Source organism: Oryx dammah, unplaced genomic scaffold (genome assembly GCF_014754425.2).
Source record: "Oryx dammah isolate SB20612 unplaced genomic scaffold, SCBI_Odam_1.1 HiC_scaffold_23, whole genome shotgun sequence".
Taxonomy (NCBI): Eukaryota; Metazoa; Chordata; class Mammalia; order Artiodactyla; family Bovidae; genus Oryx; species Oryx dammah.
In genome coordinates, this window is record NW_024070207.1 from 104,666,445 (window position 1) to 104,689,029 (window position 22,585).

The window sequence follows — 22,585 nt, forward strand, 5'->3', positions numbered from 1 at the left end:
AAAAAAAAAAAAAAGTTCCCTGGAAACTGTGCCTGAGCAGCACTGTTCTTGTCAGAGTCTGCTGCATGTTTGAAGAATATACCAGATATATCCTTTGATATCTGTAAATTTCCACCGCAGAAACACTCATGTGTTCACATACTGTGTTGTGTTAGGTGACCCTGTTTCTTCTTTCTGAGAAAGACACCTTTTGGAACCATAGATGCTACAGTTTAAGAGAAGCAGGTTAATGCTCTTCCACCTGACACAAACCTACCTGTCCTGATTGACAGTGGTACCAGTAAAACTTAAAGACTCCCCTACAGAGGGAAAGAGGAGTGACATAAACAAAAAGAATAAGCTATCAGAGGTGCACTCGCTAAGAACAGCAACAAGCTTGGTATGTTTTAGAGACTGGGTAATGAGAAGGCCGGAGGAGCAAAATGAAAAGAGAACTGTTGGAAGAATGTTCAATAATGCATTTGCTCAGATCCACAGATTGGAAGCTCTCAAACACTGTGGTGCGAATTAAAGATATGCCAAGCAAAGGAAATTAATTATTAACAAAGTCAAGGCAGCACAGGAATCATAAGATTAGTGACTTCAATTTTAAAGTGGAAGAAATTACAAATAAACTGTATCCATAATGTAAATAGAGGAAGTAGTTGAAATTTCATAGCTCCTATGATGCCATCCCACTGAGTGCCAAAATTCCTCCAAACTGTCCTCCTACTTTCCTCCAAAAATCGTAAAGACTATGTTGCTGTTGTTGTTAAATCGTAAGTTTTTAACAGTTATTTTTGTATTTGAAAGCTCAAGGAAAACTCTCTAACTGAACATGTAGTAAAGTTCCTTACAATTTGATAGCATGCAAAAAGAACACATAAGAAGTCAGTTTATCACAAAAACAATTCAGCAACACGAGGTGAATGGGACAAGAAAAATTTGGGGAGCTAGAGTACAGGTTCTTTAGGGATCAGGGCACAGGGACTGGGCACTTCCAGGGAGAACTGGAACAACTAAGGAGGTACATCAACTGCCAAAGACTGTCTGAAGCAGAAAGAGGACAAATAACCATCCTGGCTTCCTCCCTTGTGCCGTGCTGTGCTAAGTCACTTCAATTGTGTCTGACTCTGTGCAACCCCATGGACTGTAGCCGGCCAGCCAGTCTCCTCTGTCCATGGGCTTCTCCAGGCAAGAATACTGGAGTGGGTTGCCATGCCCTCCTCCAGGGGATCTTCCTGACCTAGGGGTTGAATCCACATCTCTTTAGTCTCTTGCACTGGCAGGTGGGTTCTTTACCACTAGCACCACCTGGGAAGCCCCTTCCTCCCTTGTATAACTCTCCAATGCCTTCCACTGGCTGCCCCTCTCCAGAGCCATAAAGCAAGAGGTTCTGGGGAGTGTAGTGTGCAGAAATACATAAGTGCCCTGAAATATAGGTAAGAGAAGGCAAAGAGCGAGGGTTGGACCAGTGCAAACAAGCCAATGATTAGAGAAGGGAAACTACAATGGTTTTAAAACATGTTCATAAATTCTTTGACACTTCCGCTACCAAAAGTGGAGTCTAATGCCCCTCCTCTTGAATATTGCTGGCCTTAGTGACTTACTTCTAAGGAACAGAAGGTAGCAAATGTTAATGCATGAATGCATAAAAGATAGAGTCTCCACCTTGTTCTCTCTCTTGCTCCATCCTTGGAACCCAGTTGTTTGAGGTGCAGTCCTACAGAGGGAATCTAATATAGGGAATTCACTGCAAATCATAGTTGACAAAAGACTTGAAAACTTAAACAAAGGGCAGAGAGGCAGTCTAGGGATTAGCAATAGCCAAGCAGAGATGAATAAAGAACATGTGCAGGTGGTCTGGTCACAGCCCCAGCTGAAGTTCCAGCTGACAGATGGAAATGAGGGCCAGACACGTGAAGGGGTGAACTTTTAGGTGATTCTAACCCCAGTATTCAAGATACCCCTGCTGATGCCACATGGAACAGAAATGAGCTGTTCGCAAATTGCAGATCCATCAGCAAAAAATAAATACTTCCATTGTTAAAGCCACTAAGTAGTGTAATGGGCTGTTAAATAGCAGTGGATAACCCCAAGAGGATCTGAGAGCAAACAAGCCAATGACTTGCTCAACATCATTCTCATTTGCTCATTTCTGCTTCAGCTAACATTTGAAGGTCTTGGTCAGATCCAACCACACTTCAATTTTATGGCCATTTTAGATATTTATTGGCCAGTGTTACTAGCAGTAAAAACAATTTTTCAACTCATTAATTCTGATTATACGTCCAAAGGAAGAATGATTGTTAGTTGACACCCTGGTTTATTCCTCCATTTAGAAATATTTCCATATGAAGGTGTTGACAGAGCTTGCTCTCCTCATATGAAATATAAGACGTGAAACTTTAGGTCAGTTTAGTTCAGTTCAGTCACTCAGTCGTGTCTGACTCTTTGAGATCCCATGGACTGCAGCACATCAGGCCTCCCTGTCCATCACCAACTCCTGGAGTTTACTAAAACTCATGTCCATTGAGTTGGTGATGCCATCCAACCATCTCATCCTCTGCCGTCCCCTTCTCCTCCCACCCTCAATCTTTCCCAGCATCAGGGTCTTTTCAAATGAGTCAGCTCTTCACATCAGGTGGCCAAAGTATTGGAGTTTCAGCTTCAGCATTAGTCCTTCCAATGAATATTCAGGACTGATTTCCTTTAGAATGGGCTGGTTGATCTCCTCGGAGTCCAAGGGACTCTCAAGAGTCTTCTATAACCCCACAGTTCAAAAACATCAATTCTTTAGTTACATATGTGAAATTCAATTTACTATTATATACTATTAATTTGAAACAAAGGCCAATTTATTGACTAAAAAAATCTATTTGAAGAGAATTATTGCATATACAATTAATTTGATAATGGTTTGTGACATTTATTTCTTTTATTTATTTATTTTAATTGAAGGCTAATTATTTTATAATATTGTGGTGGTTTTGCCATGTGAATTCACATGAATCAGCCATGAGTGTACAGGTGATCCCCATCCTGACCCTCCCTCCCCATCCCATCCTTCAGGGTCATCCCAGTGCACCAGCCCTAAGCACCCTGTCTCATGCATCGAACCTGGTCTGCCGATCTATTTCACATATGATAATATACATGTTTCAATGCTATTCTGCCAAATCATCCCACCCTCAACTTCTCCCAGAGTCCAAAAGTCTGTTCTTTACATCTGTGTCTCTTTTGCTGTCTCACATATAGGGTCATCGTTACCATCTTTCTAAATTCCATATATATGCATTAATATACTGTATTGGAGTTTTTCTTTCTGACTTACTTCACTCTGTGTTATAGGCTCCAGTTTCATCCACCTCATTAGAACTGATTTAAATGCATTCTTTTTAATAGCTGAGTAATATTCCATTGTGTATATGTACCACAGCTTTCTTATCCATTTGTCTGCTGATGGACATCTAGGCTGCTTCTATGTCCTGGCTATTGTAAACAGTGATGTGATGAACACTGGGGGACACATGTCTCTTTCAATTCTGGTTTTTTAATAGCTGAGTAATATTCCATTACTTTGTCAACAAAGGTCTGTCTAGTCACGGCTATGGTTTTTCCAGTGGTCATGTATGGATGTGAGAGTTGGACTATAAAGAAAGCTGAGCGCAGAATTGATGCTTTTGAACTGTGGTGTTGGAAAAGACTCTTGAGAGTCCCTTGGATACCAAGGAGATCCAACCAGTCCATCTTCAAAGAAATCAGTCTTGAATATTCATTGGTATGACTGGTGCTGAAGCTGAAACTCCAATACTTTGGCCACCTGATGCGAAGAGCTGACTCATTTGAAAAGACCCTGATGCTGGGAAAGATTGAGGGTGGGAGGAGAAGGGGACGGCAGAGGATGAGATGGTTGGATGGCATCACCAACTCAATGGACATGGGTTTGGGTGTACTCTGGGAGTTGGTGATGGACAGGGAGGCCTGGCGTGCTGCGGTTCATGGGGTCACAAAGAGTTGGACACGACTGAGCAACTGAAATGAACTGAACTGAACCACAGCTTTCTTAGCCATTTATCTGCCAATGGACATCTAGGTTGCTTCCATGTCCTGGCTATTGTAAACAGAGCTGCGATGAACACTGGGGTACACATGTCTCTTTCAATTCTGGTTTCCTTGGTGTGTATGCCCAGCAGTGGGATTGCTGGGTCATAAGGCAGTTCTATTTCCAGTTTTTTAAGGAATCCCCACACTGTTCTCCATAGTGGCTGTACTAGTTTGCATTCCTACCAACAGTGTAAAAGGGTTCCCTTTTCTCCACACCCTCTCCAGCATTTATTGCTTGTAGACTTTTGGAAAGCAGCCATTCTGACTGGTGTGAAATGGTACCTCATTGTGGTTTTGATTTGCATTTCTCTGATAATGAGTGATGTTGAGCATCTTTTCATGTGTTTGTTAGCCATCCGTATGTCTTCTTTGGAGAAATGTCTGTTTAGTTCTTTGGCCCATTTTTTGATTGGGTCGTTTATTTTTCTGGAATTGAGCTTCAGGAGTTGCTTGTATACTTTTGAGATTAATTCTTTGTCAGTTGCTTCATTTGCTATTATTTTCTCCCATTCTTAAGGCCGTTTTTTCACCTTGCTTATAGTTTCCTTTGTTGTGTAGAAGCTTTTAATTAGGTCCCAGCATTTAATGTTTGTAGACTTTTTGATAGCAGCCATTCTGACCAGCATGAGATGGTACCTCATTTTAATTTGCATTTATCTGATAATGAGTGATGTTGAGCATCTTTTTATGTGACATTTATTCTGTATGTTACCCTTTTACAGTTATCAGGAAAGGTACAGAAAAAAGAGATGAATGAGGAGAGAAAATAGAGGGCATACTGGAATGAGGGAGGAAAAATTGCAAGGTGAGGGCATAGGAGAGAGAAACGCACTATTGGAGATACTGATACTCGTCTACTTTTACAAGCATGCTGATTCAAAGCCCTTTTCACACCATGGAAATGTTTTGTCAGTGGAAGAGAAGAAAATAAACATAATCAGTACATTTCCCAATATGTTTTTGGAGACAGCAGATTCAGGATGGTTTGCTGGAAAACAGACCAGCAGGAGACCAGACTATGCCACTAACAATTCATATGACAGTCAGGTCACTTATTGTCTTTGTTCTTGTTAGTTTCTCCATGGTGGGGGGGGGGAGACATGCATTATACCAGATGGTTTCTAAAGTTTGTAAATTTCAGCAATAAAATTATAAAAATGTATTAGTAATGGGGACCTTTCTCTTGCCTGAATGACTCTAGATTCTGATGCTGTGCTTAATCCTAGAGTCAAAGAAATGTTGGACTGATAAAACTGATACAAAACAACTTGTCTCAGCCTGATCATCTCCTGCACACCTCACTGTAAACTCTAGAGTAGCAACAAATCCCAGCTCCTGTATTTATTTTGATTTGAATTCATATAGGAAGTGAGGGAAAACTGCCTCCCACACTTATGGTCCTGAATATTTTAAAAATAGGAGAAATGAAGAAACTAATTAGCTACACACACTTCTATCCTATAATATTCTCACATACTTACCTATGAATAAAAATTAGTGAAATTACCCCATATAATTTGGATTTCTCTGAAAAAAAAAATCCTTGTCTTGAAACAGAGCCTCTACAAAGATGGAAGGAAACATGAAGAAATCTATAATGCATGCTCAGCTTTCTCCATGTTAAAGAATGAAAGAAAGGAAACTGAAACAGAATTTCTTCCTGGTACTTTTTCACAGGATGAGTTGACTGCAAATTTATAGAGTACAATTATTTTCATGTACAGCTTATTTCTTAAGTGCCAACATATTACAGACTTATGTAACAACGTATTGCCTAACAGAGATATAGAATTACCCACAATAGCTTGTCAGTTTGCTCCAGTATCTGGTATGTCTGACATTTTTGACATACAGTTTTTCAACTATCACAGAGTCAGAAAATGAAAAGAGAAAATCCTTTACTCATTAGGCTACTTCTTTGCCACTTTTCTTGTGTTTATGTCATCTTCTCACTTAATTATAAGCTCCTTGAAGACAGGAATTGAATCAAGCTTCCTGGTAATCTGGTAACCTAACATAAACAATGCAAAGCATCTAGTATATGTTAAATCCATATGTATTGGCTGTCACAGATAATAGGCATTCTCCTACTTGATTGAGAGAACTGATCTTGGTTACTTAGTTTGGGAAGGCCTCGTCACGGCCCTTGCAGAGATACACAGTACTTTCAGTTGCATTTGTACCACCAAGGTATAAAAGAGTAATTTCAACAATCCTGATTTGGAGAGGAATAGACCATAACTATAGTGGAATACTATCATCAAAATGGGCATCATGAAAATTTTGCCTGAAAGCTTTCAGCTATTTCCATTGCATGATACCTATACCATGGGTAAAATTGTAGTACTACTATTAATAATGGGTACTTTGGCATGGCGTTTGTGCTTCAAATGTCTTGTGATGGTTAAAAGAAAAGAGCAGTCCCTTTGAGAAAATATATCTTCAAAGACAGACTGGAGTTTAAAACCAAACTCCACTGGCACCAACGTGTCTCAGATACTTGTTTGTCCTGACACAAAGGTGAGAAAGAAGTAAGGATCTGAGACAAAAGGAAAACACTGTAGACGATTCCAGCATTATCCTCCAATAAAGCTGATGTGCTATGAATAGGCAGACTGGTGGGTAAGCTGGCACTTAGTGGGTTATTGTTGTTCAGTCGCTCAGTCATGTCTAATTTTTTGCCACCCCATGGACTGCAGCAAACCAGCATTCCCTGTCATCTCCCAGAGTTTGCTCATGGCAATTTTAACATGTGTTTAGTTTCATTCAAACTAAGGGTAATTTTTGAGATTTAATTTATAAACATTAAAACACAGAGATCGCAAGTATACATGATATGTTTTGACAAATGTATACAACTATGAAACCAATATTTAAATAAGATAAAGAATATTCCCATCACCCCACAATGTTGTCTCTTTATCTTTCATCAGTCTCCTTGTGGAAGAAACTAATTACTCTTCTGAGTTTTTTCACTATAGATTACTTTTACTTGTTATTGACAATATCTGTAATTTATTTATATATTAAATTTCTTTAAGAGATATTCACATACTCAAATCTGCTACTTCTTGAGAGTAGAAATGGTGAGTTGTATTTTTCATGGAATTTGTCAATTTCATTTAGTTTATTGAGGTGCTCCCTGGTGGTCTAGTGGTTAGGATTTGGTGCTCTCATTTACCTTATTGAATATATTGGCATAAAGGAATTCACAATGTTCTCTTATTACTCTTTTGATTTCTGTAGGATCTGTAGTAATAGTCACTCTTTAACTCACGATATTTATACCATGTATTGTTTCTTCAACCTTAGTTTGACAACTTTGCTTAACTTTTTAAGGAATCAAATTTGGCTTTACTTTATCTTTGTTTTCTATTTTATTGATTTCTACTCCTACTATTCTTATTTTCTACCTTCTTTCTATACACTTTGGGTTTTTATTTTTCTGAATGATAAATAGAAACTTCATTGATTTGAAAACATTCTTGCTTTTCCAATGAAAGTGTTGGTTGCTCAGCTGTGTCCCACTCTTTGCAACCCCATGGACTATAGCCCACCAGGCTCCTCTGTCCATGGGGTTTTCCAGGCAAGAATACTGGAGTGGATAGGCATTCTCTTCCCCAGGGGATCTTCCTGACCCAGTCCATGGGGTCACAAAGAGTCAGACATGATCGAGCTGTTTGTACTAACCATTATGATAATCTCTTAGAGTTTAATTTATATTTAAATTAATAATAGACATGGTTGAGTTTACCTCATAGGGCAGCATTAATTTTGCTACTGTTATCATATAGTTTATTTCTACATTTGTCATAAACTCCAAAATAAATTATTGCTATTTTTTCTTTAAGTAAACTGTCATTTATAAAAATTAACAGAAACAAAATGTACTTTATAATTTACCCATAAAATCACCCCTTTGGACTCTTTCTTTCTCCCTGTTTTGCTGAGTTTCCATGTGGTACAATTTCCTGTTAGAATGAAGATCTTCCCTTAACATTTCTTATAGTACTGATCTGATTTGTAATTTTTTCAGTTTCAACTTATTTTAAATATCTGTATTTAATCTTTTAAAATATTTTCACTAAATATAAAATTCTAAATTCACTCTTCCTTCAGCACTTAAAAAAAGTCCATTGTCTTCTAGCTTCTACTGTTTTTGATAAGAAGTAGTTTACCATAATCTTTTCCCCACATGTAATCTATCTTTTTTTTTTCCTTTGGCTGATTTTAAGGTTTTTCTTTTTATCTTTTGCTTTTAGCAGTTTGACTAATGTGTCTGTGGTTATATTCTTATTTCTCTTGCTTGGAATTTACTTGTTGAATTTGTGTACTGATGTTTATTCTTCAAATTTAAAAAGTGAAAGTGTTAGTCATTCAGTCTTGTCCGACTCTTTGTGACCCAATGAACCATAGCCTGTGACCCAATGAACCATAGCCTGTGACCCAATGAACCATAGCCTGTGATCCGATGAACCATAGCCTGCCAGACTCCTCTGTCCATGGGATTCTCCAGACAAGAATACTGGAGTGGGTTGCCATTCCCTTCTCCAGGGGATTGTCTCAACACAGGAATTGAACCCAGGTCTGCTGCACTGTGGGCAGATTCTTTACTGTCTGAGCCACCAGGCAAATTTAAAGCTACTTAAATTTTTTTTTCCTGCACCGTTCTCTTTTTTCCTAAAATCCAACTACATATACATTAGTACATTTTATCTTGTTCCTACTCATTGACGTTCTATTGTTTCCTAGATGGTTCATTTTGGATACTTAATACGTCTCAAATTTACTGTCCTTTTTTTGTACCTAATAATTTGTAAATTTCATGTTATTTTATTTAAAAAAATTCATTTTGTCACTAAAAGTACAGATGTGTTTGATAAACACTGACTATTCTACCCTGATAAAGTGAAAGTGAAAGTCGCCCAGTTGCGACTGACTCTTTGCGACCCCATGGACTATACAGTCCATGGAATTCTCCAGGCCAGAAAACTGGAGTGGGTAGCCTTTCCCTTCTCCAGGGTATCTTCCCAAACCAGGAATCGAACCCAGGTCTCTGGCACTGCAGGCAAATTCTTTACCAGCTGAGCCACAAAGGAAGCCCATTCTTCCTTAATATACCAAAGCAAAAAAAGAAATGTCTTAGAAGGACATCAAAATAGTTTGGGAAAGACTAGACATCAGATAGCTCACTGTGAAGAAAAAATATATATATATATAGCAAGTTATATATATTTTTGATTTCACATATAAGTGATATCATATGATATTTGTCTTTCCCTTTCTGACTTACTAGACTTACTATGGTAATCTCTAGGTCCATCCATGTTATTGAAAATGGCATTATTTTATTCTTTTTATGGCTGAGTAATATTCTATTGTGTGCATGTACCACTATCTTCTTTATCCATTCATCTGTCAATGGATGTTGAGGTTTCTTCCCTGTCTTGGCTATTGTAAATAGTGCTGCTATGAACATTGGGATGCATGCATCCTTTTTAATTATAATTTTGTCCAGATAGATGCCCAGGCATAGGGTGCCGGATCATATAGAAACTCTATTTTTAGCTTTTTAAGGAACCTCTACATTGACTTCCATAGTGGCTGTACCAATTTACATTCCCATCAACAATTTAGAAGGGTTCCTCTTCCTTCACACCCTCTCCAGAAATTACTACTTGCAGACTTTTTAATGATGACCATTCTAATTGGTACAAGGTGATACCTCATTGTAGTTTTCATCTGCATTTCTCTAATAACTAGCAATGTTGAACATTTTTCCATGTGCCTATCAGCCATCTGTATGCCTTCTTTGGAGAAGTGTCTGTTGGGGTCTTCTGTCTGTTTGTTTTTGTGTGTGTGTCTTCTTGTTTGGGTTTTTTGTGTGTGTGTTTTGTTAATATTGATCTGTATGAATTGTTTATATATTTTGGAAATTAAGCCTTTGTTGGTGACATTGTTTGCAAATATTTTCTCCCATTCTTTGAGTGTTCTTTCATTTTGTTTATGGTTTCCTCTTCTGTACAAAAGCTTATGAATTTCATTAGGTCTCATTTGTTTAGTTTTGCTTTTATTTGTATTGCCTAAGGCAGACCTAAGAAAATATTGCTATGATTTACATCAGAGAATGTTTTGCCTATGTCCTCTTATGGTGTCCTATCTTCTACTTAAGTCTTTAAGCTGTTTTGAGTTTACTTTTTATAGTTTTATTTATTAAGTGATTTATTTTTGGCTGACCTAGGTCCTCGGTGCTGTGCGAGCTTTTCTGTAGTTGTGGTGAGTAGGGGCTACTCTCTAGTTGTGATGCACAGGTTTCTCATTGTGGTGGCTTCTCTTGTTGTGGTGCATGGGCTCTTAGGCACGTAGACTTCAGTAGTTGTGGCTTCCAGGCTCTAGAGCACAGGTTCAGTAGTTCTGGTGCACGGGCTTAGTTGCTCTGTGGCATGTGGGATCTTCCCAGATCAGGGATTGAAACCATGTCTATTGCATTGGCAGACAGATTCTTTACCACTGAGCCACCAGGGAAGCCCTTGAGTTTATTTTTGTGTATGATGTGAGGGAGTGTTCTCACTTGATTGATTTACAATTGGCTGCCCAGCTTTTCTAACATCGCTTGCTTAAAATAAATTAATTAAATGTGAACAAGTTACCTATCTATTAAAAAAAAAAAGAGTCTATCTTTTCTCCATTGTTAATCTTGTCTCCTTTGCTGAATATTATTTGACCATAGGAGTATGGGTTTATTTCTAGACTCTCTTTTCTGTTCCATTGATCCATATGTCTGTTTTTGTGCCAGTGCTATACCATTTTGATTACTAAAGCTTTACAGTATTGTCTAAAGTCTTGGAGGGTTATGCCTCCAGTTTTACTCTTTTTCCTTAGGATTGTTTTGACAATTATGGGTCTTTTATGGTCCATATAAATTTTAGGATTACTTTTTCTTGTTCTATAAAAAATGGATTGGGTAATTTGATAGGGATCAAATGTATATATTACTTAGGGTAGTTTGGCCATTTTAACAATACTAATTTTTTCAATCTAAGAGCATGGGATAGCTTTCCATTTCTTTGAGTCATCTTCAATTTCCTTTATCAATGCTTTATAGTTCTCAGCATGTAACCCTTTCACCTTCTTGGTCCACTCCTAAGTATTTTACTTTTTTGATGAAATTTTTAAAGGGACATTTTTTTTTACTTTCCCTCTCTGATATTTCACTGTTAGTGCAAAGAAATGCAATCAGTTTCTATAGGTTAATCTTGTATCCTGCTACCTTGCTGAATTTATCAGTTATAACAGTTTTTTAAAATTAATTAATTTTTTATTGAAGGATAATTGCTTTACAGAATTTTGCTGTTTTCTATCAAACCTCAACATGAATCAGCCATAGGTATCAGTTACAGTTTTTGTGTGGAGTCTTAAAGGTTTTCTATATAGAGTATCATGTTATCTGCATATGACATTTTTACCTCTTCCCTTCCGATTTGGATACCATTTATTTCTTTTTCTTTTCTGACTGTTGTGGCTAAGATTTCCAATACTAGGTTGAATAGAAGTGGTGAGAGTGGGCATCCTTGTCTTGTTCCAGAGTTCAATGGGAAGGCTTTCAGCTTTTCAGTGTTGAATATTGCATTGGCTGTGTCTTTTTCATAGTTTTTATTATGTTTACATATGTTCCCTCTGTACCCATTTTGGCAAGAGTTTTTAATCATGAATGGATATTGAGTTTTCTCAAATGCTTTTTCTTCATCTATTGAGATGATTGTGTGGTTTTTGTCTTTTGTTGATGTAGCATATTATATTGATTTATTTGCATATGTTGAATCATCTTTGCAATCCTGGGATGAATCCAATTTGATAATGGTATATGATTTTTTTTTTTACCCATTTTTGCTTTCAGTTTGCTAATTTTTTGTTGAGAAGTTTTACATTTATATTCATCCAAGATATTGGCCTGTAATTTTCTTTTTTGGTAGTGTCTTTGTCTAGTTTTGATATAAGGGTTATAGTGGCTTCATAGAATAGGAAGTGTTCAGTCTTTCAGAAGAGTTTGAGAAGGATTGGTATAAGTTCTTTGCATGTTTGGCAGAATTGCCCAGTAAAGTCTTATGGTCCTGGACTCTTATTGTGGGGAGGATTTTTTATTCTTATTTTAAATTACAGATTCTATTTCACTTCTAGTGATTGGTCTGTTTCAATTATCTATTTCTTCTTGAGTCCATTTTGGTAGGCTATATGTTTCTTGAAACTTCATTTATTCTAGGTTGTCCAATTTGTTGGCATAATAATTGCTCAGAGTATTCTTTTATGTTTTTCTATATTTCTAGGGTATTAGCAGTTCTTTCTCACCTTACAGTTCTCTTTTAGTTAGGTCCTTTCTTCTTGGTGAGCCTGGCCGGAGATTTGTTGATTTAACCTTTGGTTTACTCTTTGAAAGGGCTTCCCTTGTAGCTTAGTCGGTAAAGAATCTGCCTGCAGTGCAGGAGACGCAGGTTTGATCCCTGAGTTGGGAAGACCCCCTGGAGAAGGAAATGGCAACCCACTCCAGTATCCTTGCCTGGAAAATCTCATGGACAGAGGAGCCTGGTGGACTGCAGTCCATGGGGTCACAGAGAGTCGGGCACAACTGAGCGACTAACACTAACACTTACTCTTTCAAAAGAACCAGCTCTTGAATTTGTTCATTTTCTACTGTTTTTCAATCTCTATTTCCTGATCTTTATTATTTCCTTCCTTCTACTGACTTTAGCTTTAGTTTGTTCTTCTTTTACAAATTCTTTTAGGTAGTAGGTTAGGTTATTTGAGATTATTCTTATTTCTTGAAGAAGGCCTGTTTAACTATAAACTTCTCTCTAAGCATTGTTTTTGTATATCCCATAGATTTTGTATAGCTGTTTTCATTATCATTTGTCTCAAGGTATTTTTTAATTTCCTCTTTGATCTCATCATTGATATATCTGTTTTTTAGTAGCATGTTGTTTAGTCTCCATGTAATCTTTTCTTTCTCATTTCTTTTTCTGTGGTTGATTTCTAGTTTCAGCTTTTTAGTTAGAAGAGATACTTGAAAATTTTCTATCTTCTTAAATTTGTTAAGGCTAGTTTTTTGCCCTAGTACAAGGTCTATCCTAGAGAATGCTCCTGGAGAATGCTCCAATTGCATTTGAAAAGAATGTGTATTTTTTTATTAATGTAATATCTTAAAAATATTAAATAACTGTTCTGACATTTAGATTTTCTGTAACCTTATTCACTTTCTGTCTATAAGATCTGTCCATTGATATGAGTGGGATGCTAGATTCTTCTACCATTATAGTATTTCCATTAATTTCTCCCTTTATGTCTGCTTGTATTTGTTTTATGTATTTAGGTGCTCCTATATGCCTCAGGCAGAGGGCGGTAAATCATCCATGGTTGAGAAACACTCTCCTAGATAAAACAGAAATATGATATTGGCAAACACAGGTTCTCTCTTCTATAAGCTTGTATTTCAATCTTCTACCTTACATTTGGTTTTCCTTCAAGAAAGACTGAAATTCTCTCAACATAGACTAAAATTCTCTCAACATTTCAGTAAGGATATTGAATGTTAGACTGTGTGAGGTGTGCCAAAGAATTTTTCAAAAGTGCATTGGCTATAAAGAATCAAAGGAGAGGCCATATTTAATTGTTACTGAGTAGCTGAATAGTCATTTAGAGTGAGTGCGCACTATATGCTGCTGTTTATTTTTCTTTTAAATTAGATATCATTTTCATCACCAGGAGATATTAGACTGGGCTATCAGAAAAATATACTATATAATGGATGAGCTTGTAATCAACAAAACATCTTATTTTCAAATTCAGTTATAAACTAATTCTACCTCAACTCACTGGAACATAATATATAGGAATTCAAACCAAACAAAATGTCTAATATTGAATCACTGTGCTCCTAAAACAACAAAAGTTTCAACATCTTTGTTGTCTCTGCTCTTCTCCTAACCTTTGTCTTATTTTCTGATGCACTTTGGGCTCATCATGCAAAACATGTGGCACAAATAGGGAAAACAACCAATGACCTAGCAAGTGAACAGCAGCACACTACTCAATGAAGCCCCTTGCATATGGTGGTCCCCTAGCCTGGAGACAGCAGGCCTGTGACAGCCCAGCTGGTTCTCTCATTTCAGCTGTATCAATAACTAATATTATTACTACAGCAGAACAGGCTGTTAGTGATTCATCTGGAATGTATTTCAGTCTTTAAATTTCACAAGGACTGTATATATTGCCCTGAAATAGATAAACTTTACATTCTAACACTTTATTGGACACTTGTCTTTCTAAAATACTATCAACAGGGACTTTTCTGGAGGTCCAATGGTTAAGACTCTGTGCTTCCAACTCAGGGGGTACAGGGATACCTGGTCAGGGAACTAAGTTTCTACAAGCCACATGGTCAAAAGAAGAAATAAAATACTATGAACATAAAAAAACACCACACACACCAAAAATCTAGCAAATCCAAGCATTTAGACTACCTTACCTAGAGGATATAATCCTTCTTGCCATTTTAGTGCTCTTATCACCCCAAGATCCATTCACTATAATACAATGCCTTTATCACCATGAATTTGGCTCACCAAATTGGGCAATGTGGTTGAACATCATTAGACCAATTAAGAAAAAATAGTCTCCTTTACATCCCTGGAAGGAGATGGATTTGGCTATTTTGTCTGCTCAGAAATTCACCCACAGCCATTTTCCTTGACCTTCTTACCAACCTCATTGCCATGATGCTGACTTTGCTCCACAGTCACCAAAGAAAACCTTTACTATAAGAATGTCTTGGTTGACTGGAGCTTTATGAAGATTATACTGAACTCGGGAGTCTTTTCCATACTATGCATTATCCTTGTCTAAGGAAAACTCAAAATCAACAATGAGAGAACAAAATTTCTATTTTATAAATGGAAAGATTGAGAACTACTTAAGGCAAAATACTTAGCAATAACAATAAAATGCAAAAGCCTTGTCAGATGGGTTGGAAAATATTATTTCCATTTTACAAATGAGGAAAAAAAGAGGTTGTGAATGTGATAAATATGAACACTGTTAATGGGTAGGTAGAACTGGAGACACATATTTAGAAATTCTGGAAATGAGTCCAGCACTATTTCCTCCATATCATGCTGTAATAAAAATAAATGGAGAGGTATGGTAGCATTGTAAATAAATATTGTATACCTAGCAATAAGATTTCATACAATTCACTCATCACTAAAGAGAAAGAAACATATCCTGTTTGGATTTCCAAGGGGTATTATCTGAAAGAAAACATCATTTTACGCCTCTTTTTGTAGAAGAAACAATTGCATTCATGTAAGCTTGATTCCTGAGAGTCTGACAGGGTATGAAGCTCATGAATAGACCAAGAAGTCAAAAACACTGGAGGGTGATAATTGAATCAGTGGTACACGTACACAGACAAACACACACTGGTATCATTCTTCTATTCTGAGAAATAAAAAAAATCAGAGAATATTTTACTTTGGAAAGAAAACGCAGAGAACAAAAACAATTTCTAAAAAAACATTTGCTGCTCACTCACTCCTGGAATTTTTGAAAAATCTAAACTCCAATAAACCTTTTAATCCACAGTAATGCCCTCCTCCATCAAAAGAAGATAAAGCCTACAGGAAATATTAACATGATAAGCATGTTAATCCTACAGCTCTCTGTGAAAATATGAAGTACCTGTTATCTGAGTGTGACCTCTCTTTCCAGAACACTGAGATTCTTTCAAGACCCAGACAAAACAGTTTGTTGCTTTTGCTTGAGGTTTGAATGACTTAATAATCTTAAAAAAAAAGCAGCAATTTATATTAACATAAGGCTGTATGCTATTATTCAATGGCATATTCAGTGGTCTGTGATCCTTGGTGACCTTGCCCCATTCAGGAAACTAGAAAATACAGGAACTATATCTGAAAAAATGGATGTTGCAAGAGGAGCGGAGAACTTTTAATAAAAGGATTTGTGACAGAAAGATTACATAATGGTTATCTCTCCCAAGGTTATCTATCCCAAGACTAGAAAAGATACTCCAGATTAATGGGATTTCAGAAAATCTCTTTGGAAAACATTAAGGAAGTATAGTCATTGTGGGTCCCTCAGAAAGGTTAGACTTGAGCCTTACACCTCTATTAATATCAAGTTCAGCCTCATTGTGAGGTGGGGTGTGAAGGGAAATCCTGATAAATTTGAGATTCAAGAACATAGGGAGGCTTGACTCGCTTTTCCAGTACAATATAGAGAGGCAGCAAGCCTAAAGAGGTTTAGAAATGTCTGCACCGGGTGCCTAGGCCAATGAAACTTAGAGCTCTGAGTAACTGTGCCCAAAGGTAAAAAAACAAACAAACAAAAAAAAAAAACAACAAGATAATTTCCATGCATCCACAGTGGCATACAAAGAAGCAAACTGAAGGTGGCCTGTAGTTGGGAGTGGGACTTGGCTATGACTCATGGGGACCAATGAACAGATGGGAATAAGGACCACTTGGAAGACACCCAGATGCAAAGACTACTCAGGCCAAAGCCTCTTTCCTATGCCTTGGCAGTATATAATCCCCCTCTCATTAGATTGAACCCTGAAAGAAAAATAGGGATAGGGGAAGAAATGAATGAAATTAAATTTCCACTACCCAGTAGAAACAAGTAAATAAAATTCTTTCACCTTTCCATCACACATCAACATGTGGATTCAGTTTTGTACCTACCACACCAGCTTTATGGTAAAACAGATTAGTTTTATACAGACTGCAAAGTTGCAAAATAATCTTCAGTGGCAGGCACACATTCGTGTCCTCATTTCTAGCCCAGAAATAAGGTATTTTAGGCTGATATCAAACTAGGGAAACTTTATAGGAAAAAAAATCTTTAACAATAATTTTGAAAGTGAAAAATTTTATAGTAATTTGTATATTTTTAATTAATTAACTTTAATTGGAGGATAATTACAATATTGTGATGGTTTTTGCCATACATCAACATGAATCGGCCACAAGTATACATGAGTCCCCCCCATCCTGAACCCATCTCCCACCCTATCCCTCTAGGTTGTCCCAGAGCACTGGACCTGCATCACACAACAAACTCCTACTGGTTATCTGTTTTACACATGGTAATGTATATGTTTCAATGCTATTCTCTCAAATCATCCCACCCTCTCCTTCTCCCACTGAGTCCAAAAGTCTGTTCTTTACATCTGTGTCTCTTTTGCTGCCCTGCATGTAGGATCTTTGGTACCGTCTTTCTTACATTGTTGATAGGAATGCAAACTGGTACAGCCACTATGGAGAACAGTGTGAAGATTCCTTAAAATATTGGGAATAGAACTGACAAACGACCCAGCAATCCCACTGCTGGGCATACACACTGAGGAAACCAGAATTGAAAGAGAGACATGTACCCCTGTGTTCACTGCAGCACTATTTACAATAGCTAGGACATGGAAGCAACCTAGATGTCCATCGGCAGATGAATGGATAAGGAAGTTGTGGTACATATACACAATGGAATATTACTCTGCTGTAAAAAGGAATGCATCTGAGTCAGCTCTAATGAGGTGGATGAACTTGGAGCCTATTACAGAAAGAGAAAGACAAATACTGCATATTGGTGTATATTAATAGTATCAAAGTATGCAGAGCTAATTTTAAAAGTTTCCATCTCTAAAATTATGTTGTAGTATATCTTAAAGAGATGTACCATACTTGCTTGGTTTCCCAAAGTTCCAACTTGTTGCAAAGAATGAGAGTTCTGCTGTAATCAGTGTGAAAAGAGGTTTGTAGATACAATACCAGAGATGTGGTCATCACAAAAGTTTTGGGCAGATATGATCAAATATAAGAATGATTTTAGGTAGGCCTTCATTCCACTTTAGAGTAGGATTTAGCCTAGCCATATTACAAACACTACATTATTTTGTTCATGCCCACTCTTCTGCTTCCTTCCTAAGGCATGTCTATAGAGCTGTGCTTCTTTCTATCAGAATAACTATTCAATGAAAGTGTGCACCCCACACTAGGCTGCAGTTCTACTGGAGCAGGGGCCTTCTCTGATTTACCTCATCCTAGTAACTCCAAGCTTAACATTTGCTACATAGTTAATGAAAAAAATATATATATATTTGCTAAATGAGCTGCTGCATTCATTAACTGTTCATTTTACCAGTTTGCTTTTCAAACACAGTACTTGGTAAGAAATTATTCTCCCTCTGCTTTTCCCCTCATTCTCTACAATTTTGTTCCCTTGGGGGAACAGACAGAATGATACCAACCTAATTCCACAACCTTTTTGCTTTTCTGACTCTTTTTCTCTCCTCTGGGCTAAGAAGCCAGAATAATCAGAGTAAGATGAATGACTCATGTTCCTGTCAATGCCAGGTTATAAGTCTCTGAAACCATTCCATCTCTGACTGCTCTCTCAGGTGTATTATGAATCTGGCCATGTGGTGATGGCACCCACAATGGAGTTTTGAGTGTTAATGGTCATCTCAAGGTTGTGCAGGAGGGTACACACTCTACAGCTTGTCTCAGAAAAGGCCAAGTTCCCCCAGGGTCCAGATCTGATATTCAAAATTACTCTGGCTGGCTGGTCAATGAGGTTAAGAACAGATCCATCCGTACTGATATACTGTAACCTGTATGGTAGTATGTCTAAAGAAACTGCTTCTATAGTGAACTCCTTATAATAATTTAGTGGAAGAGGCTGTGACAGTACCTATGCAATGCTAAAAACAGCTGCTTGAAAAGTGAGAAACACATAGAAACATCCCTAAGAACCAAAAATACATTTATCTGATTTCCTAAATGTAGTCATAACATGGAACTACCAGAGGCCCTGGATGAGTTGATTGGTCTGTTCAGCCATAAAACGAAACAAAACAAAACAAAACTCATTTGGCTGTTTTGTTTTTCTGACTAAATTGCAATGGGCTTCCCTGGTGGCTCAGATGGTAAAGCATCTGCCTGCAGTGCAGGAGACCCGGGTTTGAACCCTGGGTTGGGAAGATCCCCTGGAGAAGGAAATGGCAATCTACTCCAGTACTCTTGCCTGGAAAATTCTATGGACTGAGGAGCCTGGTGGGTTACAGTCCATGGGGTCGGAAAGAGTTGGACACGACTGAGCAACTTCACTTTCACCTGAGAATAAGATGTCACATGATGATGTATATCCTAAAAGTTTTACAATCAAAAAAAAAAAGAAGCAGCAGCAGCCGCCCCATACTTCTCATGTCTTTCTTTTTTTTAATGGAGTTGCTCAGCTGTCTGACTAGATGTTATATAAGTGAAATATATATATGTACATGGGTTTCCCTGATGGTTCAGTGGTAAAGAATCTGCCTGCAATGCTGGAGATGGTTCAGTCCTGGGTGGGGAAGATCCCTTGGAGGAGGGCATGGCAACCCACTCCAGTATTCTTGCCTGGAGAATCCCATGGACAGAGGAGACTGATGGGCTACCGTCCATGGTTTGCAAAGAGTCGAGACACAACTTAGTGACTAAATGACTACAATATATATGTACACACCTGTACATATTGTTTATCTCATCTATTTATATATGTTTCTCTATATGTGTATCTACATATGATCTACCCAGAAAAGATTTGTGATTTAATTACTAGCCCCAGGCCTTCCTTCCAATTACCTCCAGGCTGCTAAAGATACCATCAGGAATTTTTATGATCCCTGTGTGGACCATTTAGGGAATACAACTGTGGCCTTTTAAACAGCTCACTTCACTGCTCCCTAGCAACTTTAGTCTGTGCAAGGCAAAGCTCTGAAAGGCAGCTGGGCAACACCATCTTCATTCCAAGTGCTAATTTGCTATCTGCATAATTTAATCCCCTCATTCTAAATACCAAACCCTGGTTCCAGAAGTTAATTGGTTTTCTTTCCTCTTTGTTTTTTTTTTTTTTTTTTAAATTCAGATATATTAACAGATTTTGTTTGCATTTTAATTTTCTCAGTTTTGGCAAGGTCCACATTTCAATTATAATTATTTGGGCTCACCATGGGATTTATATATTTTAAAGATTACATTAATTAGCTCTCAAGTAAAAAATAAATTCTATTCCTCATCAAGAGTATTATCAGCAAGCATATTCAAATGACTTTCCGGCAGTTTCAGGGCATTAGTAATTCAGAGAACAACAATGACCATTGTATTTTTATATTAAAGACCTAATGTATTGGTGTTAATTGACTCAATGTGTAGGATCAAAAACGATTTAGACCTAAATATACAGATATACCGCTTATCTGCCTCTCTCTCCCTCAAATAAACACATATCCACACACATTTACTCTTGGTGGTAACATTGGCCTTAGCTCCATAATGGCTGCAAGCCATTGTTTTGAAGCTCCACAGTCATTAGGAGAAAAATGGGGGCAACTGTAACATGCTACCATGTTATGCTACCATAATAAGCACTTGACCTTTAGCTCTGTCTAAAGTCCTATTCCTGATACAATCATTTGGGCCCTTCTGGAGTACATCTCTGGAGTATTCACAGGTGTCAATGTGGCCTTCTCTATGGCAACATAGAAATACCTTTCCTCGGCAGTAATGTCTGCTGCTAAGACCTCCCAGGATGCTCTTCCTCCCCTCAGCTGTAGCTGCTCTGTGACAATTGCCACCACCCTCCTGCTGCCAACACCAACAGTCAAGCCCTAGTTTCTGGTGGTCTGTGCTGCCTGGCTGCCGCATGTGATAATATGGCCCTGGCCCCGGAGCAAGACTGGCGGCTGTGGATACTAGGCAGTGCTGAAGTGTAAGCCTCAGTGCAGTAAGCTGGTGCAGTAGGGATCCTTCCCAACCTCTACCTGTGTCAGGCTTTATTACCAAGTAGTGCTCCTGATGTCTCTGAGATTTTTGTGAGAAAATTACCCTTTGAGATTTTACCAATGGAAGCCTCTGTCCATTCACAGGAAGGATTTCAGATATCCATTCACAGGAAGCAATACATCTCGTCTCTGATCAACACTACCTTTCTCTCCAATTGTAGGAACACCTACAATGGAACAAGCTGATTTTTCCAACTATTTCATTGAAAGAAAGTGAAAGTGTTAGTCACTCAGTCGTGTCCGACTCTTTGGGACCCCATGGACTGTAGCCCACCAGGGTCCTCTGTCCATGGGATTCTACAGGCAAGAATACAGAGTGGGTTGTTATTTCCTCCTCCAGGGGATCTTTCCAACTCCGGTGTCCTGCATTGCCAGCAGATTCTTTACCATTTGAGCCAACAGGGAAGCCCGGGAAAAGCTGTTTGCCAGGAGGCACCTCAGTGCCTCACAGAGATAGACCTCTAAGGACCTGGGTCCTAAATATCATGATGCCACTCCAGGATTTTCATTCTAGGGTCAAGGTGTAACCTGCTTCACAATAGAGAAATTGTGAAATATGCAAACCATGTATGTCTATATGTGTGTTTATGCAACAGGTTAGTGTGAGAAGTAGCTACAGTGTGATAGTTCAAAGTGTGGATTCTGGAGCCAGACTACATGGGCTCAAATCCTAGCTCTGTCACCTGCTAGCTTAGTGGGCCTCAAGAAGTCACTTGGCCTGTTTATGTCTCATTATTCTCATCTCACAAACTGTGAATAATAACAGTACCCTCTTCCCAGGGTTGTTATGTGATCAGACAAGCTAATCCATGTAAAGTCCTTAGAACAGTAGCTGGCACATAATAAGTGCTCTGTATTATCTCTGATGATAGTTATAGTTCTCTATGAGTGGTGCAACTATTCATCCTGGTCCTCTAAGTGATGGGGATACAGCTGTGACTAAAATATACAATGACCATGACCTCAAAGACCATGCAACCCCATGGACTTAGCCTACCAGGCTCCTCTGTCCATGGGATTCTCCAGGCAAGAATACTAGAGTGGATTGTCATTTCCTTCTTCAACAGGGAGGGCATGACAATAAACAAAATATACACTCTCAGCAAGTGATAAATGCAGCAAAAAGAAAACTGAAAAAAAGTAGGAAAAAAGAGCACTGAGTGTTAAAGGGATAATTTTCAAGCCATTGTCAATGAGTGTCATATTTTGTCTTAAAGGAAACAATTATTTTGTTTCATGTTACCATTTGAAAAATTTTTTATGTGGACCATTTTTAAAGTGTTTATTGAATTTGTTAGAATATTGCTTCTGTTCTATGGTTTGCTTTTTTGGCATGTGGGATCTTAGCTCCCCGACCAGGGATTGAACTCACACCTCCTATATTGGAAGGTGAAGTCTTAACCACTGGACTGCCAGGGAAGTCCATGTCACCATTTTTTTTTAAATGAGTTTGAAAGTATAGGTAAAACCCAGCAAAAAAGTAGTTTTAGTTTCATTAGTTCATCCTGGAAAACTGCTGTTCCAGCACACAGATTGTTGTTTCGGTGTACTTCATATAGCATAAAAAATCAGCTCCACAGAAATGTTGCTGGTGTTCTTAGGAAAGTTTAGGGT